The sequence below is a fragment of the Saimiri boliviensis genome, chromosome 14 (assembly GCF_048565385.1).
Source record: "Saimiri boliviensis isolate mSaiBol1 chromosome 14, mSaiBol1.pri, whole genome shotgun sequence".
Lineage (NCBI taxonomy): Eukaryota > Metazoa > Chordata > Mammalia > Primates > Cebidae > Saimiri > Saimiri boliviensis.
Window position 1 is genome coordinate 95,403,037 of NC_133462.1, and position 17,762 is coordinate 95,420,798.

Sequence of the window (17,762 nt, forward strand, 5' to 3'; positions counted from 1 at the left end):
GGGAGGTGGAGGTTGCAGTGAGCCAAGATGGCATCACTGCACTCCAGGCCTGAGTGACAGAGCAAGACTCCATCTCAAAAAAAAAAAAAAAAAAAAAAGTAGGGGCAAGGGACAGAGTGGGGCTAACTGGCTTCCAGGTTTACCTCTCCTCCAACACCCCATCTCTCCCACAGTCCTGAGTTGGGGGATGCCCATGGTGTTCCCCAGGTGCACTTGTGATTTTCTCTCCTGACCCCACAGGATATTTACCTAAAACAGAAGCAGCACTGAGGCAGGACCGACCCAACTTCACTTCCAGGTATGCTGTCTCCTGGACAGAGGTGGGGACTGGGCTGCCTATGGGAAGTTCTTTAGCAGGAGCAGAGAGAAACAGGGCTGAGATCACAACCCCAGCTGAAGAACAGTAAAACAGGATGATTAAAACACTTTACAACAGCCAGGTGAGGTGGCTTGCACCTGTAATCCCAGCACTCTGGGAGACCGAGGTGGGCGGATCACCTGAGGCCAGGAGTTTGCGACCAGCCTGGCCAACATGGTAAAACCCTGTCTCTACTAAAAATACAAAAATGAGCCATGTGTGGTGGCCAGTGCCTGTAATCTCAGCTACTCAGGAGGCTGAGGCATGAGAATGGCTTGAACCTGGGAGGAGGAGGTTGCAGTGAGGCCTGATCATGCCACTGCACTCTAGCCTGGACAACACAGTAATACTCCATATCAACAACAATGACAAAACACTTTACAAATGGTGGTCCCTCAAAACACTTACACACAGCATTACCATTTGCTCTAACAAAGCCACAGCCATCCATTCCAAAAGAATAGAAAGCAGGAACTCAGAGAGGTATTTGCACACCTGTGCTCACAGCAGTGCTATTCACAACAGCCAAAAGGCAAAATCAACCGACAGGTCCACCATTAGATGAAAAGATAAACAGAATGTGATCCATCCGCACAGCAGAATATGACTCAGACTTAAGAAGGGAGGGAGGCCGGGCGAGGTGGCCCACACCTGTAATCCCAGCACTCTGGGAAGTCACTGTGGGTAGAGACTCTGTCCCAAAAAAATAAATACATACAAATAAAGAGAAATAACAAAGGAAGTGAGAATATATCATGAGTGACTCTAATAAGTAAAGACTGAAAGCATTCTCAGCTGCTGATAGCATTACTACCAACCAGTTCAGTTATGTTCCTTTTCCCAGCTGGGAAGACCTGCACGTGTCCCCCAGGGCTCACCTTTCTGTACACCAGACAAGCGATGGCCGACTGCAGCCTCATCTGCAGCACCTTGAGCCAGTACGTGTTCTGCTGCTTAAACAGCATTTGCAGGCAGGCCGAGAGGAACATCAGCACTGCGAGGAGGTGGCACTTCCAGGCCGGAGGCTTGGGATCACCAATAAACTCCAGGAAAAGGCTTGCAGGGGAAGGAGGGAGAAGGTACAGCTGGTGAGAGGAGGTGCCCATGTGTGTTGTTTTTGAGAAAACCAGGCCAGGTGTGGGGGATGAGTCAACTTTTTCACAATCATGATCTCGGTTATGTCCCCCACTGTCCATGCTTCTTCTCAATCTTACTGCAGCTCCTCAAGATCAAGAGATGGTGTTTTTCTTCCCCCTTGTTATGGGCTAAATTGTGTCCTCGCAAAATTTGTATGTCGACGCCCCAACCCCCGGTATGTCTGAATGTGACTGTATTTGGAAATATGGCCTTTAAAGAGGCAATAAAGTTAAAACGAGGTCATTAGGCTGGGCCCTCATCCAGTCTGACTGGCGTCCTTACAAGAGGAGAAAATGTAGACACACAGGGAGACACCAGGGCACACACAGAGGAAAGACCATATGAGGACACAGGGAGGAGGTGGCCAACTGCACGCCAAAGGCAGAGGCCTCAGATGGAACCAACTTGTGGATACCTGATCTGGAATTTCCAGCCTCCAGAATCATGAGAAAAATACATTTCTGTTGTTGAAGCTACTCAGTCTGTGATGCTCTGTTACAGCAGCTGAGCAGACACCACTTGAATCTGGGCTGGCCACAAAACCACCTTTGACCAACAGGGTGGAGTGGCTTTTGGCCTATTGCTTAGAAGCCTCTGAAGCAGCCACATGAACAAGTCTGAGCTAGCTTTTTGGAGGATGGGAACCCACATGGAACAGAAAGCCATCCCAGATTCAGACACACAACTGCAGGCACATGAGAAAACCCAGCCAAGAAAAGAAGCACCACCCAGCTGAGCCCAGTCCACGTTACTGACCCACATTACCATGAACTAAATAAATGAAGCCACTTATCATTTTAAGCCACTCTTGGGGCATTTTACAACAAAAGCTAATTGACGCGGTCATGTAAGAGCTAGCTTATTTGCCCTTCTGGGGCACAGTCACTTTCTCATTAATCATTTCCCTTTTTCAGTATCCTTCTCACCCACCCTCCAGTGTCCTGAGTACCAGATCTACAGGCAGAGGCATGAGAGCTGAAGCCCTCTGACTCTTGAGGGATACCATTAAGAGACCACTAGCCTTAGCAGAGCTCCTGAAGTCTGGACTCACCTAAGCAGCTTGGGGACAGTGAACCTGAAGACATCACTGATGAAGAGGCTGTGGGTCCCAGGAGGAAGGTAGAATGGAACACCTGCCGGATGGCACTCAGCAGTGGGCCCCACTGCCTCCCTTCTTCCATAGGAATGGCTCAGTCTCTGGAGCCTCCATGCCACTGCCTCCTTTCCTTTAAAACACTATTGCCGGCCGGGCGCGGTGGCTCAAGCCTGTATTCCCAGCACTTTGGGAGGCCGAGGCGGGTGGATCACGAGGTCAAGAGATCGACACCATCCTGGTCAACATGGTGAAACCCCGTCTCTACTAAAAATACAAAAAAATTAGCTGGGCATGGTGGCACATGCCTGTAATCCCAGCTACTCAGGAGGCTGAGGCAGGAGAATTGCCTGAACCCAGGAGGCGGAGGTTGCGGTGAGCCGAGATCGTGCCATTGCACTCCAGCCTGGGTAACAAGAGCGAAACTCCGTCTCCAAAAAAAAAAAAAAAAAAAAAAAAAAAAAAACACTATTGCCTTGGTGTGCCTAGAGGAAGGGAGAGGCTGGCTCTGGGTCCCATTTTATACTCAGCCACTAGCCGCAGGACCAGGCATTAAAAGCTTGTTTTCCTAACAATGTGCATGCGTGGATGTGGATCCAGCCTGGCTCCCTCACCTGTGCCTTCTTATCACCCTGAGTACCCATTTAAGATGCAGGCACAGGATTTGTGGGAGAAGGCCAGGAGGGCAGCCCTGAGGACTCTTAGATGGCCATGGGAAAGCACACACGTTGAGCACCTACTACGTGCCAGACACTTCCCAGTCATCCTAAGACCCCTAGCAAGCCAAATGTTGTTCCCTTTTCACAGATGAGAAAACTGAAGCTCAGAGAAGTGAACTTGTCCAAGGGTACACAGCTGAGAAGTAAAAGCTGGGATTCAATTCCATCTCTCTGCCTCCAGAGCCCATGTACTTTTCTTTTTTTTTTGAGACGAAATCTCACTCTGTCACCCAGGCTTCAGTGCAGTGGTGTGATCTCAGCTCACTGCAACCTCTGCTTCCTGGATTCAAGTGATTCTCTCACCTCAGCCTCCCGAGGAGCTGGGATTGCAGGCAAATGCCACCACACCCAGCTAATTTTTGTATGTTTAGGAGATGGGGTTTCACCATGTTGGTCAGGCTGGTTTTGAACTCCTACCTCAGGTGATCCACCAGCCTCAGCCTCCCAAAGTGCTGAAATTACAGGCCTGATCCACTGCACCCAGGCTCCCATGTACTTTTCAATCTATCATGTTGTCATCCTGGAGGAAGAACAGCACCCCCTCTTCCACATGCACAACCAGCCAGCCCTTAGGTGGTTTTGAACTGGTGGAGAATCACAGCTGATGGGCATGGGGCCTGGTGCTCTGGCTCTGGGTGAAAGAACAGACAGATAATCAGGCTGCCTCAAACTCTTAAGATACCCAGCCTTTGGCCATAACCAGGGGCCACAGAGAAGAGCTAAAGTGAGGAATGGAGTGGAGGTGGTAGGGGGAGGCCCAAGGGCCCCTCCAGGGCACATCAGAAACCCTGGGCCATAATGGAGAGCCTGGGGTGATGCAGCTGCTGACAGCCCGTCACTGTGTGGTCTTGGGGAGGTAGGCTGCTCCCCTCTCTGTGTGTGAGAGGATGAGTGTGGTCCCCCCCTCTGAGTCCCTTGTGTACCTCTGACAACCTGTAAGGTTATCAGTAATTGCTTGCTTGCTTGCTCGCTCTTTTGAGACCAAGTTTCACTCTTGTTGCTCAGGCTGGAGTGAAGTGGCATGATCTAAGCTAACTGCAATCTCCACCTCTTGGGTTCCAGCAATTCCCCTGCCTCAGCCTCTCAAGTGGCTGGGACACGCCCCCATGCCCGATTAATTTTTGTATTTTTAGTAGTGATGGGGTTTCACCATGTTGGCCAGGCTAATCTTAAACTCCTGACCTCAGGTGGTCCACCTGCCTTGGCCTCCCAAAGTGCTGGGATTAAGGGTGTGAGCCAACATGCCTGGCCACTTATCAGTAATTTCAATCCCCATTACAAATCTCTGACCCGGGGCCACGTACAGACATCGGCTATTTACATGAAGGAGCTCACTGACTTCCCTGGACCCCCTTGCCAGGTGGGTATTATTAGACTCTCCATTTTACAGAAGGGGAAGGAAGCAGGCTCTGAGAGGTGGCGATAGCAGCCGGAGGTCACACAGCAAGGGCAGAGCAGGGATTGCAGCCTCGATCCTGACTTATGGTTTCTAGAGTGTGTCTTGTGCACTAAGGACCCCCAACCCCACCATAATAATAATAATAAAAGAAGCATAACAAAAATCCCCTTGTGAGCTCAGGTGGCAAGACCCTTGCAGGCCATGGTCTTTGTCCCTCATTGCTGACCTGATCTGGTGTTTGGTTTGGCATCTATGGAGGGTTGTGGCTCAGCTCTGTTACTGAATGGGCATGGCCTGCTACTCACAGGTATTTTGGCATTTGGGTCTCAAAGCCAAGAAGATGCCCCTTCCATGCAGAGAGCATCTCTGACCACCCTTTCTGTCTGACCCCACCATTTTATTCTTTACATTCACAGCCTTGCCCATGGCGCCAACCCTCTCTTTGTCTTGTTAGAACCCCAGGTGGGTAGACTTTGCCTGAGTTTTTTACCAAGATGTCCCTAGTATCGAGTCCAGCTCTGACACACAGTAGGAGCTCAGTAAACACTTGTCAAATGAATGGGAAAAGCAGACTGAGTGATATGTGTAAAAGGGCCTAACGAGAGTGCCCAGCACATACTGTTATAAACATTTATAGAAGGAAGGATGCAGCCTGGCTGCGTGGACAGAACTTGGCTTTGGAGCCAGGAGACTATGGTTCCAATGCCTGCTCTGCCTCCTCTCCTCTGAGCCTTAATGTTTCCATCTGTAAAATGGGATCAGGGAAGAGTTGATTGGGAAGTTTTCTTTCTAGCTGGAGCTTTTACTCAGTACGGTTCTAGCTGTTTGCCTGGAGAGTCACTGTGTTCAGCCTGCAGGCTCCATAGCAGGCATTTTCCTCTTTTGGAGGTTTCACCTCCCATCAAGGAAGAGGTCCAGATTGCTGTCTGATGTCTGGTCTCTGGACTGAAGGCCATTTAGTGCAGGACTCACAAATGACCTTGGGGAAAGGCAGGGGGTATGCATGAGTGGCATGGGCAAGGTGTGAGTTGGGGGATACAAAAGGGAGTGGTGAAGGCCGGGTGTGTGGCTGACACCTGCAATCCCCGCACTTTGGGAGGCCAAGGTGGGCAGATAACCTTAGGTCAGGAGTTCAAGACCAGCCTAATAACCTAAGCAACATGGAGAAACCCAGCCTCTAATAAAAAAAAAAAAAAAAAAAAAAAAAAAATTAGCTGGATCTGGTGGCTAGTGCTTGTGGTCCCAGCTACTTGGGAGGCTAAGGAAGGAGAATTATTTGAACCTGGGATGTGGAGCTTGCAATGAGGCAAGATGGTGCTCCAGCCGGGGTGACAGAAGCAGAGAGAAGGAGGGAGGGAGGGAGGGAAGGAGGGAAAGCAGGAGAGGGGGGAGGGAGGGAGGGAGGAAGAAAGAAAAAAGAAAGAGAAAGAGAGAAAGACAGGAAGGAGGGAAGATAAGAGAAAGAAACAGAGGAAGAGAAAGAAAGAAAAAAACAAAGGGAGAGAGAGAAAAGAGAGGAAGGAAGGAAAGAAGAAAGGGAGGGAGGGAGGGAGGGAAGAAAGATAACAGAGAAAAGAAAAAGACACATGCGTGCGTATGCTCATTGCAGCATGATTCGCAATAGCAAAGACATGAAACCAACTTAAATGCCCATTGATGGTAGACTGATAAAGAAAATGTGGTACATATACACCATGGAATATGATGGAGCCATAAAACAGAATGAGGTCATGTCCTTTGCAGCAACAGTGATGAAGGTAAAAGCCATTATCTTACATGAACTAACAGAGGAACAGAAAACCACATACTACATGTTCTCACAAGTAGAAGCTCAACATTAAGTACACATGGACACAATAGACACTGGGACTTATTTGAGGATGAAGAAAAGAGGAGGATCAGGACTGAAAAACTACCTATAAGGTACAGTGCCTACCACATAGGTGACTAAATAATCTGTACTACAATCCCCAGTGACACTTATATAATAAACCTGCACAGGTACCTCTGGACCTAAAATAAAAGTTCAAAAAAAAAAAAAACTGATAAACTAAATCAAAGGAAGCATAAGGAAAGGAAAATGTGAGATAAAAACAGAAAAATAGTAGATATAATAAATACTTTGGTACCTTAAAAAAAAAGAGACAAATTAGTAAGAAGGGAAATAAGCATAAAAGCAAAAAATGACAAGAAAAAAATTGTTATCTCTAATTATGAGGGACTATTTTGCACAACTCTGTGCAAATACATTTGAAATCTGCATTTATTACTATCCAATTCAACTTCTAAATTATAAAAATGTCCAACATCTGCACTGTTCAATATGTAGCCGCTAACTACGTTTGTTGAGTGAATACTTGTACACTTAAATGTGGCTCATGTGACTAAGAAACTAAATTTTTTCTAATTATTAATTTATTTAATTTCTAATTATAATTTTATTATAATTAGTTTAAATTTGAACAGTCTCATGCAGCTAGTGGCTATTGTATCAGAAAGCATAGAAGAAAATGAAATTGAAATTTTCTTAAGACAATGTTATTTACTTAAGTTAAATCCAAAGAGTATTTATTTAAAAAACAAAAAACTTAAAGAGACCAACTCTATAAAAGAAATAAAGTTATTAAAGAATCTCATTCTCTCCCTGACACACACACACACACACACACACACACACACACACACGCAGAGAGACACACACACACAGAGACACAGACACAGACACACACACACAGAGAGACACACACACACACACACACACGCACACGCACACGCACACAGGCGTTACAAAGAAAAGGAAAGCTCTTCTTTATAACACAGAACAGGACTTTGACAAACTACTACTCATGGCCCGAATCCTGCTGCAGACCATTTTCCTGCAGTCCATTAGCTAATAATTTTTACACAGCTAAAGAAGAAATAGAATATGTAACAGAGACCATATGTGGCCCACAAAGCCTAAAAGACTTAGAATGTGGCTCTTTACTGGAAAAATCTACTGGCCCCTGACCTAGAAAAATGTCTGAATTTTAAAAATACCATTTTGCAAATACCACCAACGTAATATGAGATTCTGGCATGAAATTACTCCTAGCACTATACACTAACATATTGTTAGGAAAAGGACATTCATATATCTCTATTATCCATCAAATGTTTATTAAGTATGGAATTTAAATCAAAGAGATGAAACTTAGCTTCACAAATATTGAGATAAAGTGACATTATAAACTTCCCAATACAATGCAATGGGAAACATAATATTTGCCTAAACATTTTGTCTAATCCAGAAGAACAGTTAGATGAATCCAGTTTGAGAAATATTCTATGAGACAGTTGGTCTGGACTCTTCAAAAATGTCAAGGCTGTAAAAGATGAGGGAAAAGGGTGGAGGGGAAGCAATATTCTAGACTGATGAAAATAATAAACATGACCAAAAAATCCAATATAAGATCCCTGACTAATATAAAGAATATTTGAAAGCAAGGGGAGACATTTAAATTTAGACTGTATACTACATAATATTAATTATCAGTAGCAAATGTCTTGTGATTGTTATTTTAGTAATATAAAAGAATGTGCTAATTTTGGGAAAAATCCCTTAAGTATTTTTGTATAATCTTGATGTCTGCAATTTGCTTTCAAGCAGTTCAGAGCTCCCCAAAATGTGTGTGTGCATGTATATGTACATGTATGTAAGAGAGAGAAAATGAGTGTGTATGTGAAGAAGAAAAGAGACAAAGAGACACACAAAGCCAATCCCAGAAAATGTTTTTTTTTTTTTTTTTTTTTTTTTTTTTGAGACGGAGTTTCGCCCTTGTTACCCAGGCTGGAGTGCAATGGCACGATCTCGGCTCACCGCAACCTCCGCCTCCTGGGTTCAAGCAATTCTCCTGCCTCAGCCTCCTGAGTAGCTGGGATTACAGGCACGTGCCACCATGCCCAGCTAATTTTTTGTATCTTTAGTAGAGACGGGGTTTCACCATGTTGACCAGGATGGTCTCGATCTCTCGACCTTGTGATCCACCCGCCTCGGCCTCCCAAAGTGCTGGGATTACAGGCTTGAGCCACCGTGCCCGGCCCAGAAAATGTTAATCTGTGAATCTAAATAAAGGGCGCATGTGTCTTTACAGTACTTCTTTTTAAACTTTTCTGTTTGATGTTAAAAGTTGGAAGAATTTTTTTAAAGGCACTTGTTTATTCAGGGTGAACATGATTTTCAAATTTCTTTGCTAGATGTTGGTTTCCTGTAGTTGTTAATACTTTTGTGCCACCTGATTGCCTTATGACAAAATAAACTTAGCTATCTATGAAAAAAAAAAAACTGTCTGTGTAGCCATAAAGCCAAACAATTGCTTCACTGACTAGGAAAAGAAACTATGAAGTTTATTGCAAGTAATATTGTTATAAGCTGTTATTCTCCTCATACAGTATAACCAATTATTACCTTGTAATGTTAGTCAGCATCCACTAATAAGGAGAGACCAATGGGCAGTATTTATACACAATGACATTGAGACCAATTCCTTGTAGCCTGAAAAACAATATGGCAAACATTAAGAGAAGATACAGGAGGTGTGTTTTCATGATTTACAGGACAAGAAATCACACTGTCTTCTTCTACTAGATGATTAACTATTCTGGGAAACATATACTCAGGTTTATAGTTATAATAGACAAGAATACAAGGTGCATAAGCAACCCTGTCATCTTTCATTATTACAATCTTGCCAATCTGGAATGAAGCAAAAAATGACACATGTAGATAGGGGCATTGGCCTAAGAGGAGGAAGACCAGAGTGATGGCTTCAGCTCTGCTTCCAAAGCAGAGCTCTAAACTTTAAAGGCTAAAGTTTAGAGCCTCTAAAGGCTCTTCCACATCAAAGTCTCCTCCTTGGGAGACCAATGGACCAGACCAGGAATCCTTTTGTCTTCTTCACTCCCACTGGGACTTGCTCATTTACCCTTTCTCCTATCTCTTTGTCCTCTTGATGTTAAGTGCTACCTTGTTAGTTGTGGAATATTTAACCTATAATATTTATATATTGGTTAAATATACTATTATGTGTGGTATGCAATATAGACTGACTTGTCGAATGGATTGAGTCTGTGTTGCCCATGGCTCTGACTATGGAGTGAATGGGAAGTGCTAAGGAGAACTGTCTTCTTGGGAACTCCTTGTAGCTCATGGCTTTTGTGATTAGAAATTCTCTGGAGAACTAAGAGAATTAGGATGAGTTCTTCTTCAATAGAAGTGTGACGTGTGGAAAGACACACACATGTATGAACCAGGATACCACTAACCTTGCACTGCTGATGACATGGGGCTTTGAGAAAAAATTGCCTAAACTACTGAGGACATAGATGCCACCAAGTGAGGTATGGGTTAAATCAAGCAGAGTAAGACCATAGGTGAATAGAATGCTTTGGAAATTGATTATTAGATTAACTCAGAGTTAATTTAGAACATTTGTCAATCTATTCAGTTGTGTGTGTGTGTGTGATTCTTTAAGTACATAGGCAAATTTTCTTTCCTAAATAGGCACAGTCTCCAGAATGTTACTGAATCTTCCTTTGATCATTTTACATTTTATATTTCTGAGTCATTATTTTAAACATCATTACCTCTGCATAGGGATTGTAAATATGGGATGTGAACACTGGATTGAATCTGTACAGGATTCATGCATCCCTGGAAGGTGATTTTTGGAGGGACATAAATCTCGAGTGTGAACTAGTTTCTACTCTTTGTCTCCTTCTCATGTTATATGAGTGTAGCAACAACAACAAAAATTAAGTTGAGGATTCTGGTTAGTTTGGGTTCATAAATTTATCAAATTCTTACTATATTTTGCTTTAAATCAAAGTGAATGAAATTAAATCTATATCCCCTAGTCTAATTCCCTTTAGTGAGACTGCATTCTTTCAACAGCTATTAGAGAAAGATTTTTTTTTTTGCCCACACATTTTCAAAGAAGTTTCTGGAGCTTACAACACACCGGCCATCACTTAAACTATAAGAATTCAGAAGCAGAATTCTACTCACAATTGAACTTCACTGAGTTGGCTGACATGGTGTTTTAAATTCTAATTCTGCTATAGAGCAAACCAGATTGAAAAGCGGAGGACAAGTCATACGTATTGTTTGTACTGGGAGACTCCACCATTAGCAGAGTCTTTGATACACAACGGCAAGTTCTGTTTAAGATGTTTATGCTCCTGGGAGTTTTTCCTAGTGTTCTTCCATTAGACGATATGTATACAGAGCAGTGTTCACAAACTCTGAGTGGCATTGACATTAATTTCTAATAATGTTTAGAAACATTTGTAAAATTTCTAAACATTATTAGAAATTAACAATAGGGCCCCATCCTCCAGTATACAATGTGCATGCTAAATCAATGACCATTATTTGATGCACTATCCCACAAAGAAAAAATATATGGGTCTCAGAATTAAGGCATGGAAGCCATAATGGCTCTGTTACTATCACCCCCAGTAACCCACTTCTGGAATGCGTGCTTCCCATTTCCACAATTCTGGGCACCACAGGTGAAGAGAACTCTTCCACCAGCAGATAGAAAATACAGCTGCCACTTTAACATTTTGGGCACTTTGTGTTCAGGGCCAACAACAACAACAACAAACAGAATAGGGATAATTGCCAACCTGGAAACGGTACATGGCCTAGTCATCAGGAGGAAAGCTGCTATTACACATTTGAGAAGTGAGCAATCAGCTTAATACCAAGGTGGTTCGCAGACATTAGTATTTCATCATCTAATTTTAATCATAAACCCATAATTGCCATAGCCATAGCCTAAGAAAAGTAAACATGAACTTGGTCCCCACAGGAAGGAAGTTGTGGGCTACCCACAAAGTTAGCATCCTTCTACCATTATAAGAACTAAGGTGAAGGGCTCCAGAATGAATCAGAGAGTTTAGCCTAGAACTCTGCCACCCCAGTAGCAGCTGGGGCTGCAATTTCTCCTACTAACCTTTTTCCCTTATAACCTTACAAGTTTCTTCAAAGAGAAAGTCCCACCAGAGTCCTAAACAAGCCACCCTGAGAAATTATATGAAACAAACGGCCATAGAAATACGGAGGAATTGTCATAAATACTGCAGTGCCCAGATCTCTCTGCCCTATTTCCTTCAAGACTCAAGGACATGTACCCCGAGCTGGGTATGACCTCGCTGAAAGAGATTACCTCTTCTCCAGTGAATCCCTACCCAAGTACTGGAGATAAACAATAAGCTCCTCTCCCCAAAGAGGAACAACTCTGCGAGGCTACCCAAGCTTCAGGGCTCCCTTTGGAGTCAGCTGCATCCCTGTTGCAATGCATCACAGCTGCAATTCTTCCTCTGTCCAACCCTAATTCTTTCCTTTCTCCACACCCCAAGTGCTGAACCGAAGTCCACTCCCTAAGAAACATCCTTTACACTCATTTCCATCTGAGTCTGTTTTCTGCAGTAGTCAATCTACAACAAACTTTAAGTAACCCTGGCATACTAACAGCAAAAAAGTTAATATTGCTATTTTACTTGCACCATAATTTTTTTTATCACTTTGCAGTATTTTTTCTCTTAGTGTCATCTAAAAGCAAAGAAAATTCTTCAATCAAATGTGTTTATACCCTAACAAGAGCTGTACTATACAGAATTATTTTTAAATATATATCTTTGATTCCTCCAATATAAATACATGTTTAACATGGCCAAACAATGTTAAGACTAACAGGAAAAAAAGAAAATTTGATTATGGAATAAAATATTTGGGTATTTGAAGCAAAGAAATGGCTAAAATGTTAATTGTACTTAATTGGCATATAACCTGAGACTCATCCAATATATCAGAAATCAAGTGACTTCTACACTCTGATCAGATTGTAGTACCATTTACTAGGCTTTCTTTCTCATTTTCCTCTCCCTTTATTTGCTCATCTCTTTATCTCTGGAATGTTTTTAAGCCTGAAATCCCAGTAGCTGTACTTTCCTACCCACTGTTATTTGTCTCTGAAACCTGTCTACCATCCTGGATGTGCCTGACCCTTTATTAGCTATCTGCTGACTTGAGGCAGCTGCTGCCTAGTCCTGAAGTATCTAGCACTGTCCAGTATCTGCCTTGGACTCCTTGGCCTGGGTAAATTTTATTTTTTCTTAATGGAGAATGCAATGGAGTCACAGCTTACTCCTGGGTTAGGTTCTAACATTAGTCTATTTTTTTTTTTTGCCGGAGTTTTGCTCTTGTTACCCAGGCTGGAGTGCAATGGCGCGATCTCGGCTCACCGCAACCTCCGCCTCCTGGGTTCAGGCAATTCTCCTGTCTCAGCCTCCTGAGTAGCTGGGGTTACAGGCACGCACAACCATGCCCAGCTAATTTTTTGTAGTTTTAGTAGAGACGGGGTTTCGCTATGTTGACCAGGATGGTCTCGATCTCTTGAACTTGTGATCCACCCGCCTCGGCCTCCCAAAGTGCTGGGATTACAGGCTTGAGCCACCGTGCCCAGTCTAACATTAGTCTATTAGGTGAAGAAAAAAATGTAGATCACTGATAACACTCTTGCAAATCTTATCAGATAAGAAAAAAGGAAATGTATCTCAAAAATGCCTCATTGCTGTTTTTTTCCCAGCATTTGAATCAATCACTATGAAATGTTTGGTTTTCATTTAAGGTAATACATTATTCAAATCAGTGCTGTGTTTAAATACAAAAGTTCCACTTAGCTTAGCAAGATGCTGACATTTTAAAAGGCATGAGGGAAAAGCCGTTCCTGTTCATTGAAGTAACTCACTGGAAGATTTCCCTGCATGATTTAAAGTATTACTTTCCCTTGATCTTTTATTTTTGTTGGTTATTATACATAATTCTTTGTAGTTTATTTACCAATAATATTTGTATATTTTTATGGCATACACGTGATGCCATGATACACTCATGGAATGTATAGTGGATCAAATCAGGTTATTGATCAAGTATTTAGGATATTCATCACCTCAAATATTTATCATTTATTTGTGTCGGGAACATTTCAAATCTTCTAGCTATTTTGAAATACATATTGTTAATTATAGTCACCCTACTGTGCTATCGAACACAGGTATTTATTTCTTCTAACTAATGTTTCTCTTACTTTAATGGCCTCCAGTGTCATCCATGTTGCTGCAAATGAAAAGATTTTTATTCTCTCTTATGGCTGAATGGAATTCCCTTGTGTATATATACCACATTTTCTTTACCATTCATCTGTTGATGGACACGCAGGTTGACTCGATATTCTAGCTATTGTGAACAGTGCTGCAATAAACATGGGGTTGCAGGTCTCCCTTTGATATACTGATTCCCTTTTCTTTGGAGAAATAACCAGGAGTTATAACCATATGATTTCTGGATCATATGGTTGTTCCATTTTTAGTTGTTTGAGAAATCTCTGTACTGTTTACCTTCATAGCTGTACTAAATTACACTCCCATCAACAGTATGTAAGAGTTCCCTTTTCTCAGCATGCTTGCAAGAATTTATGGTCTTTTTAATAATAGTGCTCCTAACTGGGGAAGATGACAACCCTGATTATTAGTGATGCTGAGAATATTTTTATAGACCTGTTGGCCATTTATACTTTAATTCTTATGAATTAAAAACACACATACAATACAACCCAGTCAGTTAGGCATGGATATGATAACTATGAGATCGACTAACCCTGGGAAGTGGCAGGACCTGACTTATGCAAATGCCATATCTTCCTGAACCCTTCCTCCAGAACTACTTTCATATGACTAACTCTGTTTCCACTCTTTCATACTCTTTCTGTTTACATATTTCCCCCCACTTTCATGTTCCTAACCACTCCATTTTAATCTCACTGCACGACTGATTTTCAGCTTTGCTATTCTATGTGAGCGATGACCCCAAAAGGGACTTCCAATCTGTTTAGCTACTAGATGATGATACAGAATAGAGAAATAAACATAACATTGAATTCACATAACTGTATTAGCCTTTTACAAATCAGATCGACCATGAAAATGAACTCTCACCATCCATCTTTTGGTTCATTAATATTATAAACAAATCTATTCCTCTGGGCAGACATTAAACATGAGAAAAATTAACAAAGCTGCACTAATACAATCACAAGGTCAGTAATTTATAATCTGAGAAAAGGAACTGGTAAACCATATTTTAATTATACAGTTTCATCATGACACATTACTTATGTGACATTTTAAAATTTGTTCACACTATAATTAATCCAGACAAGAAGGTTGTAAGAAATCATAACCAGATAACTTATACCAGCATACTTTTCTCTCAGCCTATTTCTTCCTAGCCTGCTGGACGTTTGTAAGAATATCCCTGGGGTCAGATATATTCATACTAATTCATTTACCAAACTGTACAAGTATTTTTAAATATATTACTTTAATATGTTACCAATCAGAGAACAAGTTAGTCAGTAAACAAATAAATGGCTGAAAATATTACTGTGTATTCATGGATTTCATATTTGTTTCCAGGTTGCAATGCATGGAAAAGTAGAGAGTAACTTCGAAATTAAAACCTGTTAAATTCAGGAACATGCTGGATAATTTTAAAAGTTGGAACAGCTGGCCGGGCGTGGTGGCTCAAGCCTGTAATCCCAGCACTTTGGGAGGCTGAGGCGGGTGGATCACGAGGTCGAGAGATCGAGACCATCCTGGTCAACATGGTGAAACCCCGTCTCTACTAAAATACTAAAAATTAGCTGGGCATGGTGGCGTGTGCCTGTAATCCCAGCTACTCAGGAGGCTGAGGCAGGAGAATTGCCTGAACCCAGGAGGCAGAGGTTGCGGTGAGCCGAGATCGCGCCATTGCACTCCAGCCTGGGTAACAAGAGCGAAACTCCGTCTCAAAAAAAAAAAAAAGAAAAAATAGCACAGATGTTTTGTTAGAAAACCAAGATTAGAAAAAGATGACTACAGCCAACTCCACATCATCTCTCTTGCCATTTAGTTTCTACCATTCTGAGTCAAACTATCAGCATTGCTTCCATTATTCAGCATTTCTCTTTGGTGCTTCACATCGTTTCTTTTCTTTTCTTTTCTTTTCTTTTTTTAAATTTCTATCACAATACCACTCTCTCCCCACAACTCGAATTGCTCAAATAATTACATGAGGACTACCCTGGTTTAGATAGTGCCCTTTCATATGTTTTCTCATTCAAGTTTTATAAAAACTTGTTTTACAAAACCTTAAAATTATGTGATTCAAATGGGCAATATGTAGCAATATGTTAATCTTTGATCCACCAATCCCACTCTTGAGAATTTATTCCAAGGACCAAAATGTATGCACCAACTCTATATATTAAAATAAGTATTAATAATACCAGGTTTTGAAATGACCACAATGTCCAGTAGTAGGAAATCGGTTAAATAAACTATGATACATTTGCATGATGTAATAATGAATCCAATTTCCATGATCATGTTAAGCATCAAAGGAAGCACCTGAAACTATCTACATTATGACAGAAACTTGGATGTATTATTGATATGTACACCAAAGAGCCAAAAGTGTATTTTACAAAAAGGTAGGCTTATCAGTGCTTTTTATCTCTATCCTTTTCTCTCTTTTCTCTTTAACTATAAATAGCATATATCTCATGTGAGATACATGTGTGTATATATCCATATGTATAAAATTTCCACCAAAGTACATATCATAATTTTACTTTTAAGAAAAATGAAACTTATGCTACCACTTACATATGACCCAGAAATTTCACTCCTATGTATGTACCCAAAAGAATAAAAATCTCTGATCACACAAATATTTGTACCTACATTTATATAGCAACATTACTAACAGTAGTCAAAAGGTAGAAACCATCCACATGTCACCTTGATGAATTTTAAAATGTGGTAGCCATACAGTGGTTATCAGCCATAAAAAAGTAGTGATACACACCACACAATTATTTAACCTTGAAAACATAATGCCAAGTGAAAGGAGTCACTCAAGTAGCCCTTACATTGTGATATGGTTTGGCTGTGTCCCCACCCAAATCTCATTTTAAATTGTAGTTCTTATAATCCCTCTCTGTGGTAGGAGGGATCTGGTGGGAGGTAATTTAATCATAAGGGTGGTTACTCTCATGCTGTCCTAGTGATAGTGAGTGAATTCTCATGAGATCTGAAGGTTTTATAAGGAGCTTTTTCACCTTTTGCTTGACAAGTCTTTTTCCTGCTATCGTGTGAAGAAGCACGTGTTTGCTTCCCCTTCAACCATGATTCTAAGTTTCCTGAGGTCCCCCAAGCCATGCAGAACTGTGAGTCAATTAAATCTTTTCTTTATAAATAACCCAGTCTTGGGCAGTTCTTCATAGAGATGTGAGAATGAACTAATATACATCACTATACAATATTTTTACTGAAATGTTTCGCATAGGCAATTCTACAGAGACAGAGAATATATCAGGGATTGCTTAGGGATAGAGGCATTGGGCAATGGGAGTGTATAAATAAAGGGCATGGAAACTTTTTTCAGACTATGAAAACTACAGTTGACTGTAGTGATAGTTGTACACATCTATTAATATACTAGAAGCTATTACTGTATGCTTTAAATGAATTAATTGCATGATATATGAATTATAACTCAATAAACATATTTTAAAAAAATAAAAAATAACACATTTCTAGCAGCTTTCTTTTCCTTGGAAAAAACTTTAATTTACTTCTGTAATAGAGTGTTTTAGAAAAAAAAAACTCACAGGACTAGATTCTTTAGTTACACAAATATAAAGCAAGTATACTGACTTTGAAAAACTATGGAATCTCAACAATTTTCAGTGCAGAAGCTGCAGGTTGAAATATTATATATCCTGTATGTGAATGTAAATTGAGTATTTTTACTTTTAGGATCACTTGCCTTTGGAAAGTTAGATCCTCTTCCCCCCATCCCCATATAAATATATTCAGTCCAAACTAAACATAGTATGAACTATGTTTAGTCATATGTTGGTATTACGTATGAAGTTAAGACTAAATAGTTTTATCTTTTAGAAATGT

At 41.2% G+C, this 17,762-nt stretch overlaps 1 protein-coding gene across 1 annotated transcript in view; it reads left to right on the top strand.

The window, feature by feature from the left end:
* Window positions 1-17,762, top strand: part of LOC141581106 (tubulin beta-8 chain-like) — a 537,263-nt gene that overhangs the window by 420,663 nt on the left and 98,838 nt on the right. The window lies entirely within an intron of this gene.